Consider the following 21,435-nt stretch of genomic DNA (forward strand, 5'->3'; position numbering starts at 1 on the left):
CCTGGCTTTGGGCAATAAACAAGGTCCTAGAACTGCAACGGGACTCCTTGCGGTTTCAATACACACCAAAAAGTCAAGCAACGGATTAAAATAATCTGATGTCCCGCGTAAAATTAGTGCAAGAATAACAATTTGAACCCCTTGGTTTGTCAAGTAATTGACAATAAACTTTCCCGCTTTAGAAAAAGTCGTCAGTGAAACATTTAAAGAAGAGAGAAAACTTTCAGAAAGGCACAAATCGGACAATTTTGGGATTATGGTAGTACATTTCAAGCAACCAGGAGCGATGTTTAAAGAGCCAGAATGCTTCCAGTGATGGTTATTGGATGCAATCTTTGAAAGGCTATTTAACAAGACAGATGAATAACACAAAATAAAAAGACCGAGAAAGTGTAATCTATGGGAGAAAGGGAAGGTATCCTTGAAGCTGTGAAAACCATAAATCATTGAAGTATCTGAAGAATCATCTAACTTGATAAAGTGAATCGAGAACATGTTGGTGATTTGGGAGTTTTCTGAAAATTAATAGTTTCAGTGTGATGTCATTATATATATACATATATATTATATTATATTATAATCCAGCACTTATGATAAGGAAAAAGAGATAACAACAGTTTGGGGCAGCTAGGTGACAAAGTAAATAATGCTGGGAGTCAGAAAGGCCTAGTTCAAATTCAGCTGAGACACTCACTTTGTGACCTTGAGCAAGTCACTTAACCCTGTTTGCCTCAGTTTCCTCATCTGTAAAATGATGTAAAAAATCTGTAAAATGAGAAAGAAATGGAAAACTACTCCAGTATCTCTGCTAAGAAAATCCCAAATGAAGTTGTGGAGAGTCAATTAGACACCACTGAATGACAACAACAAGCAGTAGTAGTAATAAACAATGCTAGTATACCTTGTGGTCTGCTCCAATTTATTGTGCTATACAGATATGGTGGGTTTTTTTACAAATTGAAATTTTTGGCAACCCTGCCTCAAGCAAGTCTGTTGGCACCTTTTTTTTTTTTCAACAACATATATTCAAGTTGTGTTTCTGTGTCACATTTAGGTAATTCTTGCAATATTTCAATATTTTGTTCATTATTATATCTATTATGGTGATCTCTGATCAGGAATCTTGTGATAGTTTTGGGGGTGCCATGAACAATTAATGTGTGTATTCTGACTGCTATAGGAACTGGCCATTCCACATCTCTCCTTCCTTCCTCCCTCCCTTCCCCTTCCCCTTCCCCTTCCCCTTCCTTTTCCTCTCTCTCTCTCTCTCTCTCTCTCTCTCTCTCTCTCTCTCTCTCTCTCTCTCTCAGCACAGGTCTATTCCCTGACACCTGATAATATTGACGAATATTCCATAAATTTCATTCATAAAGCAGCAACAAGGTTTGAGAGAATCAACTCCAATTTCAAAAGAAGTTCTACTATGTGTAAAAATGCCATCAAACAGCATCGCCCACTACCACAGAAATCTTTCATGAAAGGAAGAGTCTATTCATGCAGCAAACTTCGTTGTTGCTTTATTTTAAGAAATTTTCATGGCCATCCCAGCCTTCCAAAACCACCATCCTGACTAGACAGCAGCTATTGACACTGAAGCAAGACTCTCCATCAGCAAAAAGACTACAACTCGATAAGAACTCAGATGATGGTTAGCTTATTATTATTATTATTATTAGTGATAAAGTATTTTAATTAAGACATATACATTAGGTTTTTTAGACAAAATATTACACAATTGATAGCCTACATCATAGTTGAAAGCATGACCTTTATATACACTGAGAAAGAAAAAAGATTTGTGACTCACTTTATTGTAATAGTCGCTTTACTGCCGGTGTCTGGAATCGAACCCACAGTGAATCCAAAGTGTAACTGTAGTGCTTTAAGATTTGCGAGCAGAATTTCCACTCTTTCTGTTATTGTTTGCTTGCATTTTTGTTTTACTTCTCAGGTTTTTTACTTTCTTTCTAGATCCGATTTTCCTTATAAGCAAGATAATTGCATAAATATGTGTACATATATTGGATTTAACATGTATTGGACTACCTGCCATCTAGGGGAGGGGGTGGGGGGAAGGAGGGGAAAAGTTGTAACAAAAGATTTTACAAGAGTCAATGTTGAAAAATTACCCATGCATATGTTTTGTAAATAAAAAGCTATAATAATAATAATAAATGAATATTTTTTTAAAAAGATTTGCCAGCAGAGCGTTGGGATGACTTCTATACTTTTATGAAGATCAGCAAAAATGTTTAGTTCGCCTCCCTCCTCTTATAGTGAGGAAAAACAAAAGCCCAGAAAAAGAAAATGACTGAGCTAAAGTCAGAAGAAATTTAGCACCTACTTTTAACCTCATAACAAGAAATTACATTCACTTTCAATCAGTACATTTAACAAATAATTTAAGAGAGATCTGAGTGGGTTCTGAGCTAGTTGCATTGAGAGCCCCTTGATCTGAAGAAGGACCCAAATCTCTTCAGTTTGAGCCTGAAATGTCCTTTGGGTTAAAATGAATTTAAATCTTTGATAAGTACTTTGAAAAGTACTCTTTTCACATCCAGTAATCACCTTGTTATTTTCCTTTGAAATACTAATTAACCGGTTAACCTTTGATCACACATCTTTAGCTCCTCTTTAGCTTTTCGGCTTACAAAACCTCTCTCTACACCAAAAGGGAAATTACCCTGCTAGGGACCTCACTTAGCCTCTTGGCCTTCGCCTCTCTAATGCTTTTGCCCTATAATAATATGTATTGTGCCCCCAGCCAGACTGAAAGGCAGTTGCCGGGCACTTATTAAGCTCTTACTTTGTGCCAGACTTCTTGCTAAATGCTAGTCATAAAACAGAAGGAAAAAAAAAAAAAAAAAAAAAAAAAAACTTGTCCCTGTTCTTTGAGGGAAGAAGTTCTTTTCATAATCATCTCTAGCCCAACATTGAGTACAGTTGTTTGTCCTTCATTTTCAAAGACGTCCAATGACATCATGGAGTGATGTCTTGACTCCTGGGTGAATGGGATTTAAGTGCGGCAGAACTGCGCAAAGCCACCAGCCTTCCTCTCTCCTCCAAAGTCATCAAAGACCAGTGGCAGGACAATAGTCCGGATGACTGGCGATGGCCCGGAATGCTGCGGACGGCCTTGTCTGGCCAAGCTCCAAGCGCTCCATTCGAACAACTTGTTCTCATCCGCCCGTTGCTCCAAAGGAAGTCTTCACAGGCTGGCAGGTTGATGCCCTTTAACTCACAAAGGGGTTTGAGTCCTGTCAATGACCCTCAACATGGGTTCGCCCATCTGCCAACATGCTTTTAGCGGGTCGCGGCCGCTGAGCTTCTTGGAGCTACAGACGGGAGTTGGGAGACAGATGGATACCAGAGATGGATGAGCAGCCCTGAAAAGGACTGCACAGGAGTCCTCCTGAATACTCCATACATTACAGTATTTTGCATGAACAAGCACTTCAATAAATGATGACAGAAGATCTATTCAAAGAATTAGAATTTCATACACTCGGATAAGGGCATTGGCAAACTCACAATATTTCCCATTTACTAATATTTATCCACAATGTGCCAAACTGGTCTTCTTCCCACCCGCAGAATAGACAAAAATGAAAAGGTCCCTTAACCTTGAACTTATTGGAAGGAAAAATTGTTTCTGGCATGATTTCTACTCAAAATCTATAATTTTATATATTAGGGACTTAGGGGATTGCCTGAGGCATTTAGAATCAATTGTACCAACTCTTAAATTTGTCAGCGGCAGGATTTGAATCCAGGTCTTCCTTGACCTTTGGCCAAAAGTCTGTCCATTACAGCATGCTGACTCTTTTTTAAAAAGATAAATAAATACAAAATAATTTCAGAAGGAAATACATACTTGAGCTACTGCAGGAATTTGGAATGTATTTATCTGTGGATAGCACTCAAACTCAGGGAAGTCAAGGATGCTGATAGATGAAGGTGAAGAAGGATCGCAACCTTAGCATGGGGAAAGTCAGTGGAATAGAAAACCGAGATCATTGAGAAGCCAGTAGAAAACATGTAACAAAAACCAAAGTGTCCTCAATGGAGTGCCACAGAATACTTCAAGTTGGCTGAAACTCCAAGTGTGTGTGGAAAGGGAACCCTGAAGCCTAATGATGATGGATCACTAAATGTTAAGAAGTTTATATTTGTTTTAATTTCTTAGAGGCACTGGGGAGCTACTGAAGATCTTGGAGCAGGGGATTAACCTGCTAAAACCTACTTTTTAGGAAACTTATTTAGGAAACAGGCAGCTATCTGAAGGGTGGATTGGAAAAAGGAGATTCACAGCTTCAATCTTTGTCTTGTGGAAGTTCAAGAAAATTAAATAGAGGCACATGAAGCAATTTGAGAACAAAGTACCACTAATTCCATATTATAGACTGTAAGAGCAACAGACAAACAGAAGCAGATAGTGAGTAAAAACAGACACACAGAGAAACCCAGGATCTCATTGAAACCTGTTGTGAGCTTTTTCTTCTCAAAAAGCAGCCAGGTGATAAAAGTTCAGATCTTTTATTATCCCAATATAGCCCGGTTAGCTTAGAGGCCTATCTCTCTGCTTGGTTCCAAGAGCTCTCTCCAAATGTCTTTAAACCCAAAGGTCTGGTCCTTCAGCTTCTGCCTCTGCTTTCTTCAGCCTCCAGTCAGCTCCAGTCTTCATGTCATTCCGGTGAAATCTCGACTTGTAGCATCTTCCTCTCTCTCCACTTCTTCGATTGGCCCATTGGCCTATTTATGCTCCTTCCAGAGAAAGGGATTATGGGTTTTCTCCCATAGTGCTCTCTGGCCCAAAGCTTCAAGGGAGGTGTGAACTCATTGAACTCCAATGAGTAAAGGTGTGAACACAAGCCTTGTCTTGATTAGTTCTACTTAGTACCTTGTTTCAGGTTCTGGCCAAAACATCTTCTTGTAAGATTAGATCAACTCTAATTAGTTAGTAGTTAGTAAGGATTCCAACAGAAACCAACAAATGATTCTCCATCCCATGAGGTCTACAAACAGGAGGAGGTCATAGGGTATAGTAGACAGAGAGTGAGACATTTGGAATCAGCAAGACCTGAGTTTTAATCCTACTTAGGAATCAGATACTTATTGTGTGATTCTGGACCAGTCACCTAACTCCACTCAAGTCCTGTTTTCCTATCTGCAAAATGGGAATAAATCTTATTTCCCAAGATTATTGTAGAGATTATATAATGTATAATATATATATAATGGCTTTTAGACTTTAATGGGCTATAAAAATATCAGTTAATGCTTATGTAGCACTTACTGTGTGCCAGGCACTGTGCTAAACATTGGGGGCAAAATAAACATTTTGCCCTATAATAATAGAGCAAAAGCATTAAAGAGGTGAAACTCAAGGTGCTAAATGAGATCCCTAGCAGAATAATTTTCCTCTTAGTGAGGAGGGAGGCTTTGAAGATTGACCTGATATTATCTCATTTGATTCTCACAATAATCCTGGGAGGTTAGGTACTATTATTATCCCCACTTTACAGATGACAAATCTGAGCCAAACAGAAGTTGAATAACTTACCCAGTTATTAAGCTAGGAAATGTCTGAAGGCCAATGACAGCCTCTTATATATTTAAAGTGAAAGTTTCTTGTTTATGGATATTCACCACCACAACCTCCCCCCAAAAAATCTAACTTTTGTCTGTTTAAAACAAGGATCTCTGCTTTCTTGAAATGTAAATTTATTGTTACATATTTTGAATCTTCCCTGATGTTCTGCTGTACACATGACAATTTTTTCTTTTTCTATCCTTCTTTGTTTTCCTATTTTGTTTTTTTCTTATTTTGCACTTAAGTTTTAAATGAATACAATAAAAGTTAAAAAACAAACAATCATTCAAAAAAAATAAAGCAAAGATTCTTATTCTTTTTTGTGTCATGAATACCTTATATGGACCCGTTGATCAGTCAGCTGAAACCTAGGGACTTTTCAAAATCATATTTTTAAATAATTGAGGGAAATACAAATTCTTGTTAGAGCTGAGTAAAAATACAAAGTGCCATTTCCCCATCCTAAATCACAGACTTTCTGAAATTTGTTCATAGATTCCTTGTATGTCCATGGACCTCAAATTAAGAACCCCTGGTTTAAAGGAGTCCTTATATGTCTGTGTTTTCCAAGGATAGAGGAGAGATATTTGTAATCAGGCAAATCTGAGTTTATTCCACAAGTATTGATTTCAATGCCTTCTGGGTGATGGGCACTGGGCTATCTGCTACCTGAGACTCATAGGTAAATCTGAAATACCTGGTGTCCTAACATAGTATTGTTGTTCCCAAATAAAAATGGGAGGACAGATGGGAAGCACTAATAGACTTTATTGTGCTTTCTGGATATTCGTTGTTATTAGGAGGTGTAGAGGGAGGTTTTCTTCGAGGTTGCCAAAGACTTCATCTTTTATAGTACACTTAGTAATGGTAAGTATTTCCATACTTAAGAAGGCTGGTCCTCCAGCGGCAGGTACAGTCTAACGCTCAAAATCTTTCTTCCTGGGAAGATAGGACTTGCCAGAGCTAACCCTTTGGGGAAGAGAGCAGAGAGCACCGAGGAAAAACTTTCTATATTAGATGACAGTCTAGGGAGACCTCCAAAGAAGAGAGGATTTCTTTCATGGCAGTTCTTGTTATGGTGAAAAAGTAGAAATTGAGGGGATTCCCATCATTTGGGGAATGGCTGAACAACTTGGGGTATATGAATGAAAGAGAATAGATAAATTGACCTGGGAATCATTTCTGGAGATGATAATTTAATCCATAGGAGTTGATGAGATTATCATCAACTCTCAAGAGAAAAAATCATAGGGTACAAAGGGTTAGAAGGTGAAACACTGATGAAGATCCAATAAAGGAAGATCAGAAAGACAACCTTAAGGAAAAAATTCAGAAAAAATGGTAACGGACAGTGTCAGAGGATCTCACTGAAACAAGGATCTAGTTGAGATAACATAAATGTATAATTTATCACTGTTCATCTGTAAAAAAGGAGAAAGTGGAACCAATGATAAGTCAGGCTCCTTACATTTCTAAAATTAGAACCATAAGATTTAGAGCTAGAAGCAAGCTTATGACTCCTTAAAAAATCTGGACCCTGACCTACATGTGCAAAAATGTTTGTGGCAGCCCTTTTTGTAGTGGCAAGAAACTGAAAACTGAATGGATGTCCATCAGCTGGAGAATGGCTGAATAAATTATGGTATATGGATATTATGGAATATTATTATTCCATAAGAAATGATCAGCAGGAGGATTTCAGAGAGGCCTCAAGAGACTTATATGAACTGATGCTGAGTGAAATGAGCAGAATCAGGAGATCATTGTACACGGCAACAGCAAGATTATACAATGATCAATTCTGATGGAAGGTTTTGCAAGGGTCAATGCTGAAAAATTACCCATGCATATGTTTTGAAAATAAAAAGCTTTAATTAAAAAAAATAAAAAAACCTGGACCCTGAAACTAAGTAGGTTTGTGAACTTGGGCCAGTCCCTTGAGAAGCAAGAGCATAACAGACAGGGTGCAATCAAAATCAGCAAGACCTGACTTCTGATCCCAGCTGAATTTGGGCCTCTCAGTCTGTCCTCTGTTCTAGTGACCAGCTGCTGTAGAGTCTGCTCTTTTAGTGACCAGCATCTGCTTTGCTGTCTTCAGATGTCACCAACTCACTCATTCAGTCCTGCTTTGGTCATTAGGATTTCCCCTTTTTCTGTGTTATGTGATCAGCATCGTTCAGGAGTTTCTACACAGGAGGCGTCAGGATGTGTGTAGTCAAATATTTCTCTACGCCTGGCTTAGCAGGGCACTGAAGCTGCTATAAAACCATGGAACCTGCTGTGATGAATGGAGCAATCAAAATTAGTATATGGTGTCATGGAAAAAGTACTGGATTTAGAGTTAGAGGGCTTGTTTTTAAAATGTTAGCTCAATCATGAGGCCCCTTCTGGGGCTTTTCCATTCACTCTGATGAGAAATCCTCTTGCACCTCTCCCCCAGTTACTAGTAGTGTTAGCTTCTTGAAAGTAGGGTCTGTCTTGCTGTGTGTATCTCTGCTCCTCAGCACTGGGATAAGAAATACAAAGCTCCCTTAATGTAACTTGGTTATTCATTCATTCATTCATTCACTCATTTATACCTGGGTGAGTAGGAGGCAACCTTAAGTGATCATTTTCCATCTCTCTTGCTCCATCTGCAAAACAGCAGAGTTAATCTGGGTGATCTCTAGGGTGCCCCCCCCAGACCCACAAGGCCAGATCCAAGAAGTGGGCTCTTGTCAGTTAATCCCCCAACAATTATTAGACTCCAACTCTGTGCCAGGTACTTAAAGGTCCTGAGACACAAAGGCAGAAATGAAATCATCTCTACATTGAGTGAGGTTGTGTTCAATTAGGATAATTTCCCTCATCCCCTTAACAATAATTTGATTATTTTAAGTTTAATGAGGTAATATAATGGCCACAGAGTTCCACATGGTTCCCTTCTCTTTGGTTCTAGGCAGTTTATTTTAGATGAAAAAATAAATTTGATTTAGCTTTATTCTGGAGGAAAAGTTAAGACTGATTGACTGATCATACCTGTGCTTTAAGAAAATTAATTTTGCAGCAGAGTGGAGCATTACAGAGGGGAGAAGCTTGAGGCTACAGGGATATTTAGGTAATTGCAATAGAGCAGGCTAGAAGGAATGAGGGCTGGAATAAGCCATGGCGGGGTGAATGGAGAGGAGATATGGAGTTAGACTGGGCAACATTTGGCAAATGAATAGATAAGGGGGGGTGATGAAGAGCTGGGGATCAGGGATAACAGCAAGATTTCAAACTCAGTTCAAACCAACTGGAACAATGGTAACCCCCTTGTTGGAATCCTTACAAACTGTTAAGTTTTTAGAATTGACAGCGACAATAATTATCTAATTTAGCATGGTTCAGTATGATTCATCTGATCCTACAAGGAGATGTTATGGGCCAGAACTTGAAACAAGGTACTAAGTGAAATTGAGGAGGCAATGTTTAAATCTAGTTTAAAATTGATTTAATCCTACAACAAATAATGTTTTCCCAGTGATATAGTGATTGGTGTGTACTCAGTGTACAGCATATAAGCAAGAAGCTCTCAGGGCCAGGGACAGAAGCCCACTCTCGGAGGCAGAGACAGATTCATTCCATATTCCACCTTTATGCTGGCTGGAGACATTCGGAGGGAGGTAGGGACTGAAGCTCAAGACTTTGAAGGATACCATAAAGGACTGGATTTTAACTCCTGGCTGCGTTTGGAGTGATTGAACCGAAACTAAGGCTGCCTCCAGAAAACCTTCCCGAGAAACCTGCTCCCAGAGAACCATCATATATTATAGAAAAAGAAGAACACCACACACCCTCAACAGAATTAGGGAATTTGAAAGGAGGACAGGTGTCGGGGTGAGAGGACAATGTGGTGAAGTAGGTAGAGCTTTGGACTTGAAGTCAATTCAAATCCTGCCTGAGATAATTACTAGTTTATGACCTTGAGCAATTATTTGACCTTTCCCAGACTCAGTTTCCTCATGAATAAAAATGGGTATAATAATAGGACCAACCTCAAGATTGTTGGAGGATCAAATGGAAGAGTTGTAAAGAGTGCTGCAATCCTTAAAGTTGTTATTTTGGATATGTTGAGCTTGAGATGCCAATGGCAGGTAGTAACATGAGATTGAAGTTCAAAAGAGAGAATAAGGCCAGTTATCTGGAGTTCTTTTCCTGGAGCTGCCATTGAAACTTATGGGGTTAAAGCTGATGGGATCAGGAAAAGAATGAGAGAGAGTAAAGAAAAGAGAACTTTGGAGTAACCTTAAGTTGTGGGGCATGACATGCATAATGATCTAGGAAGGAGATTGAAGTAGTCACATCGGTGGGGAGAGAGAGACAGATAGATAGACACAGAGACACAGAGAGACAGCAAAAGAGAAGTAGAATAAATAGAGAGGAAAAGGCAAGAAGAGAAAGAGAAGAGGAGAGGAGTGTGAGAAGATAGGAGAAAAAGAGGAAAGAGAAGATAGGGGAGAAAGAAAAAGATGGAGAAGAGAGGTAGAAAAAGAAAGAAGAAAAAAAGGAGAGAAAGAGAAAGAGGAAAGAAAAGATAGGAAAGGGAGAAAAGGAAGTATGGAAAAAAATGAGGAGAGAGGAGAGAGAAGAGAGAAAGATACCATAAAAACCTAAAAAGGAGAGAGTATCAATGAAGGAGTAATCAAAAAGGACAAGGAATTGAGAGGACTGAGAAAAAGCCAGTCAGATTTGCGCATTAAGAGTCATTTCTTTGCAGAGAACAGTTCTGGCTGAATGATGAGGTCTGGAAACTCCAGTGAGTTTGATAAAGCAGGACCAGAGGTGTGCTCAAACTATGTGGAATAGGTTACCCTTTATATTAAAAGGAAATAACAAGATATAAAGAGATTGATTAATGAGGCCTTATTCCATCTGTCACTCAAACTTAATTGAAGTTTTATTAGTCTTAATGATAAAAAAAAAAATCAGTCTTTCCTGTCATTCTGTCTCCTAAATACCTCCAACCTTCTTAATTTTAGGAGATTCAGTTTCAGATTTCATAAGAATATAGCTTGACTGAAGGGCAAAACACAAATATATTTTCCCAAGATCACACCTCTGAATTTTACTCATATATCAGTATCCCAAACACATAAAACATACGCTCCTCAAGGGCACTAAATATTTTACTTTTATCTTGGTGTCCCCAGAACCTAACACAATAATAAATGCTTGCTAAATTCAATTGCACTGGACTCATATTAGAAAATATGTCACATTCATATTGACTGGATCTTCAGACTCCCAAGGCCACTGGAGTAATCATAATCTTGTCTACTGACCTGGCTTATTTCCATAAGGAAGATAAGGAATGCCCAAAGAGCTGCATTCTTATTATGTATCCTTTTAATGCTATGGCTAATTAAATGTCCTTTTGTTAACTGTTTAAAAAATTGCATTTTTGGAATTGACAAGCTTACTACTCTCTATGGATATAAACGTCTTTCCCTTCAAAATAATAGAATTGGGTTTTACAAGGACTAATGTTGAAGGATTGTTCAAGTAAATGTTTTGAAAAATAAAAAGATTTAATAATAAAAAAAAACAATAGAACTGGACGGGATGGTTCATAACATGCTTGGAGCCCTGATGTTTTGTGATTTTAATGATTTAAACCTGGAAAATGAGGTAAACAGGGGTTAAGTGATTTGCCCAGGATTACACAGTAAGTTTCTGAACCAGAATTTGAATTCAAGACTTCCTGTCTCTATGTCTCTCCCAATTAATTAGTTGTGTGTGTGAGAATGGATGGTTAAATGGATAGATAGAAAAAGCTTTTATGAAACAGCTACAATATGTTGAGCACTGTGCTAGGGACTGGAGAGAAAATACACAACTGAATTAGTCCTTGCCCTCAAGGAGCTTGCACTCTGAGGGGGCAGCATCTATAGGGGAATGGCAGCCAGGGAAGGGAAGTTTACAAGGATAGGTGAGTGGGACCATAGAGCAATCCATTATCATCCTCTTTCCAGAAGCAATGGTAGTGTTGATTTTTCTATTGTTCACAGAGCAAGAGATAGAAAGGAAGTAATGTACAGCAGTGATCATTCAGGGCTGATTCAGGTGGATCCATTCATCCATCCATTTGAATCAGCCCTGAATGGATGGATGGGAAGGGAAGCATAATTTTTAGTGGGCTGGATGTAAAGGAACAATTGAGATTTTCATTCACCAATTCTGATGAAAAATCCCAATCAATCCAATAATCAACAAGCATTTATTAAGTCCCTAAGATTTGCCAGGAACTATGTTGAGAACTGGGAGACACAAAGGAAAAAAGAAAAAAATAGTTTCTGTTCTCAAAAAATGTATAACTCCTCAAGGCACAGCTTTTTTAAAAAATAGTATTTTATTCTTCCAATTATATGTAGTGTTTTCAACATTCATTTTTTTAAGCTTTTGAATTCCAAAATTTTTTTCTCCTTCCTTTACATCTGCCCTACCCAAGACAATAGGCAATCTTGATATAGATTATATATGTACAATCATTTTCAACATATTTCCATGTTGGGAAAGAAAAATAATTACAAAAGAGGAAAACTGTGAGAAAGAAAACAAAACAAATGTAAAAATAGTGTCATAGTGGATTATAATACAATCTTGTTATTCTCCTGGTTCTGCTCACTTCATTCAGTCTCAGTTCATATAAGTCTTTCCAGGCTTTTCTGAAATCAGCCTGCTCATCATTTATATAGAACAATAATATTCCATTATATTCATATGCTATAATGTTTATTGATGGGCATCTACTCATTTTCCAATTCCTTGCTTCAAGCTAGAGTTTCAAGACTAAGTAGATTAACTACAATCCCATGAACAATGCTGTTCATGGTTTTTTTTGGGGGGGGTTAGCAAAGATATTGGGGTGATTTTGTCATTTCTTTTTCCAGCTCATTTTACATATTGGAAAACTGAGGCAAACAGGGTTGAATGACTTGTCCTGAGTCACACAGCTAGTGAGTATCTGAGGCTAGATTTGAACTAGTATCTTCCTGACACCAGGCCTAGTATTCTAATCACCAAGTCACCAAATTGCCTCTATTAATTTAATTGAGGAAGGTACTAGTCTTCTACTAATAGAAGGTACTAAGAAGGAACTTTGGGGTATTCAGAAACTGCTAATTTTCTAGAGTTAGGAAAGCCTGAGTATGAATGCTGCCTAAGATACTTGTTAATTCTTTGACTTTAGATAAATCACTTATTCTCTCTCATCTTCAGTTTCCTTATCTGTGAAAAGGGGAATAATAATAATAGAACCTGGATAGCTAGGTGACACAGTGGATTAAGCACTAGCCCTGAAGTTAGGAAGACCTGAATACAAATTTGGCCTCAGATACTAGTTGTGTGACCCTGGGCAAGTCACTTCACTTTGTTTGCTTCAATTTCCCCACCTGTAAATTAAGCCAGAAAAGGAAATGGTAAACCACTCTAGTATCTCTGGCAAGAAAACCCTAAAATGGGATCACAAAGAATCAGACACAATCAAACAACAGAACATTTTATAGTTCTTGCATTTCAGTCTTAACATACTTGTGAGATAGATATAAGTTCACAGACTTAGAGATGGAAAGGGCTTCAGGGGACATTGCTTACTGTGCAAATAAGGAGACCCACAGAAGCCAAGTGACTCTTCCAGAGTCTTGGAGGAAATAAGAGTTGTAATTTGAATCTAGGTCTTCTGACTTCAAATCCATTTCATATTCCACTGTGTTAGGTGGTATTATCTCTGTTTTACTGCTAAGGAAATGGAGGCACCAAGAGATGGAGAGACTTGCCCCTGGTTACACAATTAATAGCTGTCACAGGCAGAATTTGAACTTCTACCTTCCTGATTCTAAGTCTAGAACTCTATCCACTGCACCAGGCAACTTGATTTAAAGCTCAAAATGACAATCCTTGGTACTTTGTATATTGATTCAGTAACCGTTGCTCAGTTGCTTCCTCAGTTTTCTCATCTGTAAAATTAAGGCAATAATTATACCTACTTCCCAGGATTGTTAAGAAATCAAATGAAACAATGTTTATAAAGCACTTTGCACATTGCCTAGAAAATAGTAGGGGCTATTCAAATGCTTGTTTCCTTTTCTTCCTTCCTTGAGTGCCATCTCTAGTCCTCCTGGTCTCTATCTGGCCTCTGGACCCAGATGGCTCTAGAAGGGAAAGTGAAATAGGTGACCTTGTCCAGCCCTCCCTCCCTTAAATCCAATTCACTTGCATGTCATACCTTCCCTCTCCCCGATGTCATGGTCGTCTTGAAGGACAAACAAATCCTTTCTGTCAGTCAACAAACATAGTAATTTAGCACTTACTATGCCAGGCAATAGGAATATAAACAAAAGGTTTATATTCCTGTACCAAAGGAGTTCCCCTTCTTATGGAGGAGATAGACACTATGTAAATCACTAGGTACATACTAGATAGATACAGAAAACAGGGGAGGTCATTCAAGAAGGGAGGTGTGAACCATTCCAGTGTAGCTCCCCGTCAGCTCCCTATCTACTAGTTTCTTGTCCTCCCTTATTCCACCCTGAAATGTGATGACATCAGCAGTTTGTGCTTTGCCTCCATGCCCACTTACAGGACTTCAGAACAATTTCATTACCTTAATTTGCTTTAGAGACTTGAAGTTCTCCTATTTTAGCCATAGAAATCCAAGGCTGGTCATAGCCTTCATTTATTCGCAGCCTTGATTTTAGCCAAGAATGGTATGCTGCTTTCTTTTTTTAATGTCAAACATGTACAATTCTTCTATACATATTTTCACAATTTTCATGCTGCACAAGAAAAAAATCCAATCAAAAAGGGAAAAAATAAAACAAAATGCAAGCAAAAAACACAACAAGAGTGAAAATACTATGTTGTGATCCACATTCAGTCCCCACAGCCCTCTGTCTGGGTGAGATAGTTCTTTCCATCACCATACCATTGAAACTGGCTGGAATCATCGCATTGTTGAAAAAAGCCAGGTCCATCAGAACTGATGATCCCATAATCTTGTTGCCGTGTACAATGATCTCCTGGTTCTGCTCATTTCACTCAGCATCAGTTCATTTAAGTCTTTCCAGGCCTTTCTGAAATTCCTGCTGATCATTTCTTATAGAAAATAATATTCCATAACATTCATATACCACAATTTATTCAGCCATTTTCCAAACTTTGGGCATCCACTCAGTTTCCAGTTTCTTGCCACTACAAAAAGGGCTGCCACAAACATTTTTGTACACGTGGGTCCCTTTCCCTTCATTATATCTTTGGGATATAAGCCCAGTAGAAACAATGTGCTGCTTTCATAAGAAAGCATGGTCTAGAATTGCAAATGTTAAACCTATACTGGATTGTTTGCTATCTATGGGAAGGGAGAGGAAGAGAGAAAATTTTGGAACACAACGTTTTGCAAAGGTGAATATTGGAAAATGTCTTTGTATGTATTTGGGAAAATTAAAAGCTATTATAAAAAAGAAAGCACGGTATACTTTATTTGTCAAACAGGGATGCTGTCTGTAATGCCCAGCCCACCTTTCATCCTCTTAATGCTCATTGGAGCCCATCACTGGCACTGCTGACATGCTCCTAGGAGACAATTCCCTAGCTATTAGTAACCATAAAGCAGAGAGAATGACACCTGGAATCAGTACCGCTGGAAGACCAACCTCAGGGGCTACTCTACGGGTCCTACTCATACCTGAATGAGGTCTCCTGTAGCTCTAGGTAAAGAAAGAAAGGCAATTCATCCCTGACCTAAGGCCCATTTGTGAAGGGGAGAAAACCGGGTGCCTCCCAAGGTAGTACAAGTGAGCTGTAATTCTTTGGGAGGTTTGTGTCAATGTTGTCTTTTTGCAATTTCCCCTTATTGTTTCCTATTCTCTGCCCTCTGAAATCATGGGATCATAGATTTATATCTTTTTCCCAGATCAGTTTTTCCAATGAATTATTTTACATTTTCTATTTTTTCTTTTTCTTTTTTGGTTTTGTTTGACTCATTCTTGATGTCTTAATTGAGTCAATCATTTCCATTTGTTCAATTTTAATTTTTTTAATTTAAATTTTATTTTATTTAATAATAACTTTGTATTGACAGAATCCATGCCAGGGTAATTTTTTACAACATTATCCCTTGCACTCTCTTATGTTTCGATTTTTTTCCCCTCCCTCCCTCCACCCCACCCCCCCTAAGATGGCAAGCAGTCCTATAAATGTTAAATATGTTGCAGTTCAATTCTAATTTTTAGTGAATTATTTTCTTCAGTTACTTTTAAAAATTTCTTTTGTATTTGGCCAATTGGCCAAATTTTATTTTATTTTTTTCATTGCATTTTTTTTCCATTTTACAAATTCTGTTTTTCCACAAATGGATTTCTTTTTCATAGCTATTTTGTAAGGAATTATATGCTTTTTCCATTTCATCAAATCTATTTTGTAAAGAGTTATTTGCCTTTTTCATTTTATCAAATCTATTTTGCAGGGAGTTATATGCTTTTCCCATGTCATCATATCTATTTTTAAAGGCGTTTTCTTCAGATAATTTCTGGCTTTCCTTTTCCATACTCTCTTGCAAAGATTTAATTAACTTTCCCCATTTTTTCTCTCTTTTAAGATCTTTTTTGAATTTTTCCAAGAATGTTTTGTGTAATGGGGACTAAGTCACATCATCCTTTGGGGCTTCATATAGAGCTAGTTTGCCTTTAGGAATCTCAGGGTTTGAGGTCTGTTCTCTCTCTCCACAAAAGCTATCTATGGAAAATGCCCTTTTTGCTTTTTTGCCCATTTTTTAAAAAAAGGTTGAGGTTCTGTTCTCAAGACAAAGGGGCAACAGCTGCTTTAGTTTGCCCTGGGTCCGGTGTTTCTGGCTTCTGGTGCTAGGTAATCACAGCCAGGTCCCTAGTTCTTCCCAGGCTCAGTGGTTACAATTTGCCTTTTGTATTTGCTTTTGGGTGTCTCGCAGCAAATCTGCTAAACCACAAGCAGGAAAGAGTAGTCTTAGAGCTATACAGTAGATTCCCTGGTGCTCGGAAGTAACAACGCCTTAGCTCTCTACCCCAACTCCTTGCTCCATCCTCTCTGTGCTGTGGTCTGGGCTCAGCAGCTTCCCCCCCTGCCTGATTGAAACAGACCTTTCCTGAAGTTCTTACAAAGTATCTTTTTCTGGAAATTTGTTGTACTCCAAATATTTGTAGGTTCTGTCACTCTAAAACCTGTTTAGAGGCTTAATCTGCTGTTGATTTGAGAGACCTCAGAGGTCACAGAAAGTCATGTCTGCTCTCCACCATCTTGGCTCTGCCCCCCAAACAGATTTATACTTTGAAAAAAGTTTAGAGTCATTTAATCCAACTCCCTCATTATACTGGTGAGGAGATGGAAACCCCAAAAGATAAGGGGACTTACCCTTACATGGATAGGAAGTGGTACACATGAACCCAGGTCTTCTGATGTGAAACACTCTGCCCCAAGGCCAAGCAGAACATCTCCAGCAGCTACATACATTTCCATGGTTTCCATACCTGTTATTTCCTTGATCCTCTCAACAATACTAAGAGGTATTCCATTCCAGACATCCTTCATTACCTCCATTTTATGAATGGAGAAACTGAGGCTTTGATCAGTCTTCATGTGCAGTTTAAAGGAACAAGTGTTCCCCCTGTGTCCATGGCCATTTCTAGTCATACCACTCTATATCTTGCCACTGGGCTCCCATGGCCATGGAGGAAAAAGTGAGCCTGGTGACTGCACAGCTCTCCCTTACTTCAGTCCAATTCACTTGCATGTCATGGCATCACCTCCCTGATGTCATGGTCCTCTTCAAGGATGAGGACAAACAATAACTTTTGTGAGTAGAATTATCCAATTGTAACATCTGAAACAACTGGAACAACTTTTTCTTCTCTTTCCTTTCCTTTTCTTCCTTTCCTTTTTCTTCCTCTCTTCCCTTTTCTTTCTTCCTTTCTACCTCCCTTCCTTTCTTCCTCCCAACTTTCCCTCCTCCCTCCCTCCCTTCCCTTCTTCTCTCCCTCCTTCCCTTTCTTCTTCCTTCCTTCCCTCGCTCCCTCCTTCACTCCCTCCCTCCCTTCCTCCTTCCCTCCCATCTTTTCTTCCTTCCTTCTTTCCTTCCTCCCTCCCTCCCATTTTTCCTTCCTTCTTTTCTTCCTCTATCTTTCTGTCTCTGTCTGTCTATCTCTCTCTTTCCCTCTGTCCACATAGAGAATCACATCTTTACATGCAGATGCTGTACTGGAAAGAATGTAAAAAATTTTTTTTGAATTGCTAAAACCTCTCAAGATATCTTAGGGTTTACTGGTTAGATTTCTTTCTTAATGATCACATCTTAAACCCCAATCACTCTGGCTTTCATTGATTGGTCAACTATAGGTCCAAGGCCAAGCCCCAGTTATTGGTCATTGTTTGGCCCTGATTGACACAGTGTATAAATAGCAGTTGTTTCTGTTTCTGTCATCAAATAAATATGATGACATGGGAAAAGCAGGGAAGAACCCTGAGATTCTTCCTTTCCCAGACTGATTTTTTTCACTAGATAAAAGAGGGCATTCTTCGCCTTATTTCTTACTTCGTCTTCATCACTCATTGGGCATTGCCTCAGTCAAACTGAGACCTGTTAAAGATCTTAATTTAAAAAGGTCAGTGTCTCTTACTGAATCCAGGCCCAACTTCAGTCCTCCTGATCTATGTCCTGCCACTGGACTCAGAGGACTCTAGAGGAGAAAGTGAGGCTGGGGACTTTGTACAGCTCTGCCTCACTTAAATCCAACTCTCTTGCATGTCATGGCATCATGTCCTTGATGCTGTGGTCCTCTTCCAGAATGAAAGACACACAACAACAAAACAACAACAAAGGAGCACTGGATTCTAGATGCAATAGAAGGCTCTGAACTGAGGCATCAGAGTAACTTAGTGGGATAGAGCACTGGACTTGGAGTCAGACGACCTGAAGTAGAATCCAGCCTCAGAAACTTATTGACTGTATGTGACAAATTACCAAACCTGTCTATCTCTGTTTCCTCCTCAGTAAAATAAAGATAATAATAGCCCCTACCTTCCAGGGATGCTGTGATGGACAAATGAGATAATTTGGAAAGCATTTTGAAAACCTTAAAGAACTATATGAAGGCTAATTGTTAACACTTAATTATTGCACATCCAGACCAAACTTCCCTCTGCCTCCACTCACCTTCTCATCCATCCTGCCATATGGTGCTTATACTGTCCGGCTGAAAAAGATATGTCAATTTCCTTTATGAATAAAAAAGTAGATAAATAGAATATTTGTTAAGAATTTAATGTGTACTTTCATGAATTGATACAAAGTACTGTGTACAGAGTAACAGTAATATTGTAAGATGATCAACTGTGAAGGACTTTCCTATTCTCAGCAATACAATGATCCGACATTGTGCTATTTTAGTGCTGTTCATAACCAAAAAAGAACTGATGATGTCTGAATACAGATTGAAACATGCTTTTTTTGAAATTTGAGACTTGTTTTGTTTTGGGGGTTTTTTGGTCTATGTTTTCTTTCACAACATGACTAATATGGAACTCTTTTGCATGACTACACATGTATAACCTGTGTCAAATTGCTTGCCTTCTCAATGAGGGGAGAATGGGAAGGGAGAAAGGGAGAGAATTTGGAATTCAGTTTTAAAAATAAACATTATAAATTGTTTCTCCATGTAACTGGGGAAAATAAAATAAGAAAGAAGGAAGGAAGAGCCATGGAATATATTTCCTATAAAGGAAATTTTCTTTAAAGTTTACTATTTGCCAGGTTCCTAATGAATGATCTAATGGATGAAAAAAAGCATTTATTAAGCACTTATTATGGGCAAAGCACTTAGTTCGGGAATACAAAAAGAAAAACCAGACAGTCCCTGCTCTCAAAGAGTTCATATTTTGATGGGGAGATGACCATATGACAAGTTTCAGTTCCACATCAGATGGAAAAGTCCCATGGTCTTTAGAGGACACACAGGGCTGCAAAGCAGTTAGCTTTTCTTTAATGTTATTTCCATTGTTAAAGCCAAATCCGTAATGGTTCTACCCACCATTCCTGTCTTTCCAAACCAAAACCCAAAACCCTGACATAATGCCATTATTTTATTGTCTTCCCATTAGAATTTAAGTTTCTTGAGGGCAAGGATTATTTCCTTCCCAGCACTTAGCATATTGCTTGACACACAGTAAGCCCTTAATAATTTTTTTCTTCCATTCATTCTAAAGTTGGAAAAGATTTTCCTTTAAAGATGAGACTGCTTTGAAGGATCACTCTTTATACATTTCCTCTCTCATCTAATCCAAAGCTTGCCCCAAAAGCATCCCCACTCTGATGTATCAGAGAATTCTTGAATCCAGTATAGGTTAGAATCCATAACTCTTACTTAACTGAGTTTCATTGGATAAATGATGGACAGAAACAGCTACACCCAAAGAAGGAATACTGGGAAATGAATGTGAACTATTTGATTTTTGATTTTCTTCCCGAGTTATTTTTACCTTCTGAATCCAATTCTCCCTGTGCAGCGGGAGAACTGTTCGGTTCTGCAAATATGTATTGTATCTAGGATATACTGCAACATATTTAATATATATAGGACTGCTTGCCATCTTGGGGGGGGGAGGAGGGAGGGAGGGGAAAAAACGAAACATAAGTGATTGCAAGGGATAATGCTGTGTAAAAATTATCCTGGCATGGATTCTGTCAATACAAAATTATTATTAAATAAAATTAAATTTAGAATTAAAAAAAAAAGAATCCATAACTCTTGCAAATCCAGAGATTCTGTGATTCTGAATAAGAGATGCTACCCACCAACCATCAAGGGGCCCAATGATATATTTCAGGGGGTCTTTGAATTTAGATAGGGAAAAATACATTTTAATTTTCATTAGCCTCTAAGAGAAAGTTAGCATTTCTTTCTATTAAAAACAAACCAAAAAACATGATTCTGAGAAGGACCCATGGGTTTCACCTCGATCAATGGGTTCAGGATACACAAGAGAAGGTTAAAGACCCTCTTCTTGGTAAACTCTGAAGATCTCTCAGTTTTTATTTCCTCCTTCCCTCCCTTCTTTCCTTTCTTTCTTCCTTCCTTCTTTTCTCCCTCCTTCCCTCCTTCCTTCCTTCCCTCCTTCCTTCCTTCCCTTCTTCCTTCTTTCCCTTCTTCCTTCCTTCCTTCCTTCCTTCCTTCCTTCCTTCCTTCCTTCCTTCCTTCCCTCCTTCCTTCCTTCCTTCCTTCCTTCTTTCCTTCCTTCCTTCCTCCCTCCCTCCCTGTTTCCCTCCTTCCCTCCCTCCCTCCCTCCATCCCTCCTTCCCTCCCTCTTTTCTCTTTCTTCTTCTTTCTTATTACCAGGCTTAGTACATGGTGAAGCTACTATTTAGTACATGCTGTGGCCCTGGCTTCCCAACAGAAAAAGGGAGACTAGAATTCCTGGTCCGGGAGATCTGTGGGCAGACTGGTGGCAAGATCCAAAGAAGGAAGGACTATTAGGGGCCATCTAGCCTAACCCTCGCGTGTGATAGATGAGAAAACTAAGATCCAGAGACAGTCATTGACTCGCTCAGAGTCACACAGCTAGTGGAAAAACAGCCGCGTCTCCATTTTCCAAATACGGCCCATTTTCCCACTGCACCTGGTACCCCCTGGTGACCCCAGATGTGAAAACAGCCTCCTCTCCTCCGCAGAAACCCAGATGTTCGCGCATATGTGAAAATAATCCTTCTGTGGCTGATCTGGCCGAATCTGGAAAGGAAAAAGTTACTGGTCCTCCTCCTCCCTCCCCGCCCCCTCACCATGGGAACCCCGAGGCCGCGT

This window comes from Antechinus flavipes, chromosome 1 (genome assembly GCF_016432865.1).
Source record: "Antechinus flavipes isolate AdamAnt ecotype Samford, QLD, Australia chromosome 1, AdamAnt_v2, whole genome shotgun sequence".
Taxonomy (NCBI): Eukaryota; Metazoa; Chordata; class Mammalia; order Dasyuromorphia; family Dasyuridae; genus Antechinus; species Antechinus flavipes.